Raw genomic sequence first — 9,081 nt, 5'->3', positions numbered from 1 at the left:
GAAAAAAGTGTCATAAGAGGGCGCAAAGGCGATAAATATGTATCTTTTCTGGTAGTTCGCGACACGCTGATTACGAATCTGAAGTTTATTTTGAAATTGGGTACCAAATTGAGGTACTTTTTTAACTTTGCATGACAAAACACCTATTTTTGGCGCAAATAGACATGATATGGACAGAAAGCCTTTCCCGGTCAGATAATTACACGAAATTGGTGTATAACAAAGACAAGAGTGTCTTCTACTTCACGTCTAATTTTAATGTCGATGGGTGTTTCAGAGGGGACAAGAGAGGGGGCTGAAAAGAGGGGGTTTTCCAAATTTTGCACTTATAAAGAACAGTCACGTATTTCTATCTTGTACTTTGGGACCACGTATCTCCCGAACGGAAGCAGATATGGACCTGACAGTTGCAGATTTGGACTCCTGGGCATCGATTATTTCCTGTTACGTCTTTTGGGCGAAATCGATTTTGGGTCAATTTTTGGCAATTTTTATTTGCGCCAAAAATAGGTGTTTTGTCTGAAAAGTGAAAAAAGTACCTCTTTTTGGTACCCAATTCCAAAATAAAGTTCAGATTCGTAATCAGCGTGTCGCGAACTACCAGAAAAGATCCACATTTATCAATTTGGCGACAACAAGTTTTTTCACGTCAAAAAAAGGAAGAGCGAAAAACTTTTACGACGAACAAAGGATTAAAATCTTTTGTTGTCCCTAAAAGTTTTTCGCTTTTCTTTTGTTCGCCTGAAGTTGCAAACAGAGCGAAAAAAGTGTCATAAGAGGGCGCAAAGGCGATAAATATGTATCTTTTCTGGTAGTTCGCGACACGCTGATTACGAATCTGAAGTTTATTTTGAAATTGGGTACCAAATTGAGGTACTTTTTTAACTTTGCATGACAAAACACCTATTTTTGGCGCAAATAGACATGATATGGACAGAAAGCCTTTCCCGGTCAGATAATTACACGAAATTGGTGTATAACAAAGACAAGAGTGTCTTCTACTTCACGTCTAATTTTAATGTCGATGGGTGTTTCAGAGGGGACAAGAGAGGGGGCTGAAAAGAGGGGGTTTTCCAAATTTTGCACTTATAAAGAACAGTCACGTATTTCTATCTTGTACTTTGGGACCACGTATCTCCCGAACGGAAGCAGATATGGGCCTGACAGTTGCAGATTTGGACTCCTGGGCATCGATTATTTCCTGTTACGTCTTTTGGGCGAAATCGATTTTGGGTCAATTTTTGGCAATTTTTATTTGCGCCAAAAATAGGTGTTTTGTCTGAAAAGTGAAAAAAGTACCTCTTTTTGGTACCCAATTCCAAAATAAAGTTCAGATTCGTAATCAGCGTGTCGCGAACTACCAGAAAAGATCCACATTTATCGATTTGGCGACAACAAGTTTTTTCACGTCAAAAAAAGGAAGAGCGAAAAACTTTTACGACGAACAAAGGATTAAAATCTTTTGTTGTCCCTAAAAGTTTTTCGCTTTTCTTTTGTTCGCCTGAAGTTGCAAACAGAGCGAAAAAAGTGTCATAAGAGGGCGCAAAGGCGATAAATATGTATCTTTTCTGGTAGTTCGCGACACGCTGATTACGAATCTGAAGTTTATTTTGAAATTGGGTACCAAATTGAGGTACTTTTTTAACTTTGCATGACAAAACACCTATTTTTGGCGCAAATAGACATGATATGGACAGAAAGCCTTTCCCGGTCAGATAATTACACGAAATTGGTGTATAACAAAGACAAGAGTGTCTTCTACTTCACGTCTAATTTTAATGTCGATGGGTGTTTCAGAGGGGACAAGAGAGGGGGCTGAAAAGAGGGGGTTTTCCAAATTTTGCACTTATAAAGAACAGTCACGTATTTCTATCTTGTACTTTGGGACCACGTATCTCCCGAACGGAAGCAGATATGGACCTGACAGTTGCAGATTTGGACTCCTGGGCATCGATTATTTCCTGTTACGTCTTTTGGGCGAAATCGATTTTGGGTCAGTTTTTGGCAATTTTTATTTGCGCCAAAAATAGGTGTTTTGTCTGAAAAGTGAAAAAAGTACCTCTTTTTGGTACCCAATTCCAAAATAAAGTTCAGATTCGTAATCAGCGTGTCGCGAACTACCAGAAAAGATCCACATTTATCGATTTGGCGACAACAAGTTTTTTCACGTCAAAAAAAGGAAGAGCGAAAAACTTTTACGACGAACAAAGGATTAAAATCTTTTGTTGTCCCTAAAAGTTTTTCGCTTTTCTTTTGTTCGCCTGAAGTTGCAAACAGAGCGAAAAAAGTGTCATAAGAGGGCGCAAAGGCGATAAATATGTATCTTTTCTGGTAGTTCGCGACACGCTGATTACGAATCTGAAGTTTATTTTGAAATTGGGTACCAAATTGAGGTACTTTTTTAACTTTGCATGACAAAACACCTATTTTTGGCGCAAATAGACATGATATGGACAGAAAGCCTTTCCCGGTCAGATAATTACACGAAATTGGTGTATAACAAAGACAAGAGTGTCTTCTACTTCACGTCTAATTTTAATGTCGATGGGTGTTTCAGAGGGGACAAGAGAGGGGGCTGAAAAGAGGGGGTTTTCCAAATTTTGCACTTATAAAGAACAGTCACGTATTTCTATCTTGTACTTTGGGACCACGTATCTCCCGAACGGAAGCAGATATGGACCTGACAGTTGCAGATTTGGACTCCTGGGCATCGATTATTTCCTGTTACGTCTTTTGGGCGAAATCGATTTTGGGTCAATTTTTGTCAATTTTTATTTGCGCCAAAAATAGGTGTTTTGTCTGAAAAGTGAAAAAAGTACCTCTTTTTGGTACCCAATTCCAAAATAAAGTTCAGATTCGTAATCAGCGTGTCGCGAACTACCAGAAAAGATCCACATTTATCGATTTGGCGACAACAAGTTTTTTCACGTCAAAAAAAGGAAGAGCGAAAAACTTTTACGACGAACAAAGGATTAAAATCTTTTGTTGTCCCTAAAAGTTTTTCGCTTTTCTTTTGTTCGCCTGAAGTTGCAAACAGAGCGAAAAAAGTGTCATAAGAGGGCGCAAAGGCGATAAATATGTATCTTTTCTGGTAGTTCGCGACACGCTGATTACGAATCTGAAGTTTATTTTGAAATTGGGTACCAAATTGAGGTACTTTTTTAACTTTGCATGACAAAACACCTATTTTTGGCGCAAATAGACATGATATGGACAGAAAGCCTTTCCCGGTCAGATAATTACACGAAATTGGTGTATAACAAAGACAAGAGTGTCTTCTACTTCACGTCTAATTTTAATGTCGATGGGTGTTTCAGAGGGGACAAGAGAGGGGGCTGAAAAGAGGGGGTTTTCCAAATTTTGCACTTATAAAGAACAGTCACGTATTTCTATCTTGTACTTTGGGACCACGTATCTCCCGAACGGAAGCAGATATGGACCTGACAGTTGCAGATTTGGACTCCTGGGCATCGATTATTTCCTGTTACGTCTTTTGGGCGAAATCGATTTTGGGTCAATTTTTGGCAATTTTTATTTGCGCCAAAAATAGGTGTTTTGTCTGAAAAGTGAAAAAAGTACCTCTTTTTGGTACCCAATTCCAAAATAAAGTTCAGATTCGTAATCAGCGTGTCGCGAACTACCAGAAAAGATCCACATTTATCGATTTGGCGACAACAAGTTTTTTCACGTCAAAAAAAGGAAGAGCGAAAAACTTTTACGACGAACAAAGGATTAAAATCTTTTGTTGTCCCTAAAAGTTTTTCGCTTTTCTTTTGTTCGCCTGAAGTTGCAAACAGAGCGAAAAAAGTGTCATAAGAGGGCGCAAAGGCGATAAATATGTATCTTTTCTGGTAGTTCGCGACACGCTGATTACGAATCTGAAGTTTATTTTGAAATTGGGTACCAAATTGAGGTACTTTTTTAACTTTGCATGACAAAACACCTATTTTTGGCGCAAATAGACATGATATGGACAGAAAGCCTTTCCCGGTCAGATAATTACACGAAATTGGTGTATAACAAAGACAAGAGTGTCTTCTACTTCACGTCTAATTTTAATGTCGATGGGTGTTTCAGAGGGGACAAGAGAGGGGGCTGAAAAGAGGGGGTTTTCCAAATTTTGCACTTATAAAGAACAGTCACGTATTTCTATCTTGTACTTTGGGACCACGTATCTCCCGAACGGAAGCAGATATGGACCTGACAGTTGCAGATTTGGACTCCTGGGCATCGATTATTTCCTGTTACGTCTTTTGGGCGAAATCGATTTTGGGTCAATTTTTGGCAATTTTTATTTGCGCCAAAAATAGGTGTTTTGTCTGAAAAGTGAAAAAAGTACCTCTTTTTGGTACCCAATTCCAAAATAAAGTTCAGATTCGTAATCAGCGTGTCGCGAACTACCAGAAAAGATCCACATTTATCGATTTGGCGACAACAAGTTTTTTCACGTCAAAAAAAGGAAGAGCGAAAAACTTTTACGACGAACAAAGGATTAAAATCTTTTGTTGTCCCTAAAAGTTTTTCGCTTTTCTTTTGTTCGCCTGAAGTTGCAAACAGAGCGAAAAAAGTGTCATAAGAGGGCGCAAAGGCGATAAATATGTATCTTTTCTGGTAGTTCGCGACACGCTGATTACGAATCTGAAGTTTATTTTGAAATTGGGTACCAAATTGAGGTACTTTTTTAACTTTGCATGACAAAACACCTATTTTTGGCGCAAATAGACATGATATGGACAGAAAGCCTTTCCCGGTCAGATAATTACACGAAATTGGTGTATAACAAAGACAAGAGTGTCTTCTACTTCACGTCTAATTTTAATGTCGATGGGTGTTTCAGAGGGGACAAGAGAGGGGGCTGAAAAGAGGGGGTTTTCCAAATTTTGCACTTATAAAGAACAGTCACGTATTTCTATCTTGTACTTTGGGACCACGTATCTCCCGAACGGAAGCAGATATGGACCTGACAGTTGCAGATTTGGACTCCTGGGCATCGATTATTTCCTGTTACGTCTTTTGGGCGAAATCGATTTTGGGTCAGTTTTTGGCAATTTTTATTTGCGCCAAAAATAGGTGTTTTGTCTGAAAAGTGAAAAAAGTACCTCTTTTTGGTACCCAATTCCAAAATAAAGTTCAGATTCGTAATCAGCGTGTCGCGAACTACCAGAAAAGATCCACATTTATCGATTTGGCGACAACAAGTTTTTTCACGTCAAAAAAAGGAAGAGCGAAAAACTTTTACGACGAACAAAGGATTAAAATCTTTTGTTGTCCCTAAAAGTTTTTCGCTTTTCTTTTGTTCGCCTGAAGTTGCAAACAGAGCGAAAAAAGTGTCATAAGAGGGCGCAAAGGCGATAAATATGTATCTTTTCTGGTAGTTCGCGACACGCTGATTACGAATCTGAAGTTTATTTTGAAATTGGGTACCAAATTGAGGTACTTTTTTAACTTTGCATGACAAAACACCTATTTTTGGCGCAAATAGACATGATATGGACAGAAAGCCTTTCCCGGTCAGATAATTACACGAAATTGGTGTATAACAAAGACAAGAGTGTCTTCTACTTCACGTCTAATTTTAATGTCGATGGGTGTTTCAGAGGGGACAAGAGAGGGGGCTGAAAAGAGGGGGTTTTCCAAATTTTGCACTTATAAAGAACAGTCACGTATTTCTATCTTGTACTTTGGGACCACGTATCTCCCGAACGGAAGCAGATATGGACCTGACAGTTGCAGATTTGGACTCCTGGGCATCGATTATTTCCTGTTACGTCTTTTGGGCGAAATCGATTTTGGGTCAATTTTTGGCAATTTTTATTTGCGCCAAAAATAGGTGTTTTGTCTGAAAAGTGAAAAAAGTACCTCTTTTTGGTACCCAATTCCAAAATAAAGTTCAGATTCGTAATCAGCGTGTCGCGAACTACCAGAAAAGATCCACATTTATCGATTTGGCGACAACAAGTTTTTTCACGTCAAAAAAAGGAAGAGCGAAAAACTTTTACGACGAACAAAGGATTAAAATCTTTTGTTGTCCCTAAAAGTTTTTCGCTTTTCTTTTGTTCGCCTGAAGTTGCAAACAGAGCGAAAAAAGTGTCATAAGAGGGCGCAAAGGCGATAAATATGTATCTTTTCTGGTAGTTCGCGACACGCTGATTACGAATCTGAAGTTTATTTTGAAATTGGGTACCAAATTGAGGTACTTTTTTAACTTTGCATGACAAAACACCTATTTTTGGCGCAAATAGACATGATATGGACAGAAAGCCTTTCCCGGTCAGATAATTACACGAAATTGGTGTATAACAAAGACAAGAGTGTCTTCTACTTCACGTCTAATTTTAATGTCGATGGGTGTTTCAGAGGGGACAAGAGAGGGGGCTGAAAAGAGGGGGTTTTCCAAATTTTGCACTTATAAAGAACAGTCACGTATTTCTATCTTGTACTTTGGGACCACGTATCTCCCGAACGGAAGCAGATATGGACCTGACAGTTGCAGATTTGGACTCCTGGGCATCGATTATTTCCTGTTACGTCTTTTGGGCGAAATCGATTTTGGGTCAATTTTTGGCAATTTTTATTTGCGCCAAAAATAGGTGTTTTGTCTGAAAAGTGAAAAAAGTACCTCTTTTTGGTACCCAATTCCAAAATAAAGTTCAGATTCGTAATCAGCGTGTCGCGAACTACCAGAAAAGATCCACATTTATCGATTTGGCGACAACAAGTTTTTTCACGTCAAAAAAAGGAAGAGCGAAAAACTTTTACGACGAACAAAGGATTAAAATCTTTTGTTGTCCCTAAAAGTTTTTCGCTTTTCTTTTGTTCGCCTGAAGTTGCAAACAGAGCGAAAAAAGTGTCATAAGAGGGCGCAAAGGCGATAAATATGTATCTTTTCTGGTAGTTCGCGACACGCTGATTACGAATCTGAAGTTTATTTTGAAATTGGGTACCAAATTGAGGTACTTTTTTAACTTTGCATGACAAAACACCTATTTTTGGCGCAAATAGACATGATATGGACAGAAAGCCTTTCCCGGTCAGATAATTACACGAAATTGGTGTATAACAAAGACAAGAGTGTCTTCTACTTCACGTCTAATTTTAATGTCGATGGGTGTTTCAGAGGGGACAAGAGAGGGGGCTGAAAAGAGGGGGTTTTCCAAATTTTGCACTTATAAAGAACAGTCACGTATTTCTATCTTGTACTTTGGGACCACGTATCTCCCGAACGGAAGCAGATATGGACCTGACAGTTGCAGATTTGGACTCCTGGGCATCGATTATTTCCTGTTACGTCTTTTGGGCGAAATCGATTTTGGGTCAATTTTTGGCAATTTTTATTTGCGCCAAAAATAGGTGTTTTGTCTGAAAAGTGAAAAAAGTACCTCTTTTTGGTACCCAATTCCAAAATAAAGTTCAGATTCGTAATCAGCGTGTCGCGAACTACCAGAAAAGATCCACATCTATCGATTTGGCGACAACAAGTTTTTTCACGTCAAAAAAAGGAAGAGCGAAAAACTTTTACGACGAACAAAGGATTAAAATCTTTTGTTGTCCCTAAAAGTTTTTCGCTTTTCTTTTGTTCGCCTGAAGTTGCAAACAGAGCGAAAAAAGTGTCATAAGAGGGCGCAAAGGCGATAAATATGTATCTTTTCTGGTAGTTCGCGACACGCTGATTACGAATCTGAAGTTTATTTTGAAATTGGGTACCAAATTGAGGTACTTTTTTAACTTTGCATGACAAAACACCTATTTTTGGCGCAAATAGACATGATATGGACAGAAAGCCTTTCCCGGTCAGATAATTACACGAAATTGGTGTATAACAAAGACAAGAGTGTCTTCTACTTCACGTCTAATTTTAATGTCGATGGGTGTTTCAGAGGGGACAAGAGAGGGGGCTGAAAAGAGGGGGTTTTCCAAATTTTGCACTTATAAAGAACAGTCACGTATTTCTATCTTGTACTTTGGGACCACGTATCTCCCGAACGGAAGCAGATATGGACCTGACAGTTGCAGATTTGGACTCCTGGGCATCGATTATTTCCTGTTACGTCTTTTGGGCGAAATCGATTTTGGGTCAATTTTTGTCAATTTTTATTTGCGCCAAAAATAGGTGTTTTGTCTGAAAAGTGAAAAAAGTACCTCTTTTTGGTACCCAATTCCAAAATAAAGTTCAGATTCGTAATCAGCGTGTCGCGAACTACCAGAAAAGATCCACATTTATCGATTTGGCGACAACAAGTTTTTTCACGTCAAAAAAAGGAAGAGCGAAAAACTTTTACGACGAACAAAGGATTAAAATCTTTTGTTGTCCCTAAAAGTTTTTCGCTTTTCTTTTGTTCGCCTGAAGTTGCAAACAGAGCGAAAAAAGTGTCATAAGAGGGCGCAAAGGCGATAAATATGTATCTTTTCTGGTAGTTCGCGACACGCTGATTACGAATCTGAAGTTTATTTTGAAATTGGGTACCAAATTGAGGTACTTTTTTAACTTTGCATGACAAAACACCTATTTTTGGCGCAAATAGACATGATATGGACAGAAAGCCTTTCCCGGTCAGATAATTACACGAAATTGGTGTATAACAAAGACAAGAGTGTCTTCTACTTCACGTCTAATTTTAATGTCGATGGGTGTTTCAGAGGGGACAAGAGAGGGGGCTGAAAAGAGGGGGTTTTCCAAATTTTGCACTTATAAAGAACAGTCACGTATTTCTATCTTGTACTTTGGGACCACGTATCTCCCGAACGGAAGCAGATATGGACCTGACAGTTGCAGATTTGGACTCCTGAGCATCGATTATTTCCTGTTACGTCTTTTGGGCGAAATCGATTTTGGGTCAATTTTTATTTGCGCCAAAAATAGGTGTTTTGTCTGAAAAGTGAAAAAAGTACCTCTTTTTGGTACCCAATTCCAAAATAAAGTTCAGATTCGTAATCAGCGTGTCGCGAACTACCAGAAAAGATCCACATTTATCGATTTGGCGACAACAAGTTTTTTCACGTCAAAAAAAGGAAGAGCGAAAAACTTTTACGACGAACAAAGGATTAAAATCTTTTGTTGTCCCTAAAAGTTTTTCGCTTTTC

Source organism: Apostichopus japonicus, chromosome 14, assembly GCF_037975245.1.
Source record: "Apostichopus japonicus isolate 1M-3 chromosome 14, ASM3797524v1, whole genome shotgun sequence".
Classification (NCBI taxonomy): Eukaryota; Metazoa; Echinodermata; class Holothuroidea; order Aspidochirotida; family Stichopodidae; genus Apostichopus; species Apostichopus japonicus.
This window is presented reverse-complemented; position numbering follows the sequence as displayed.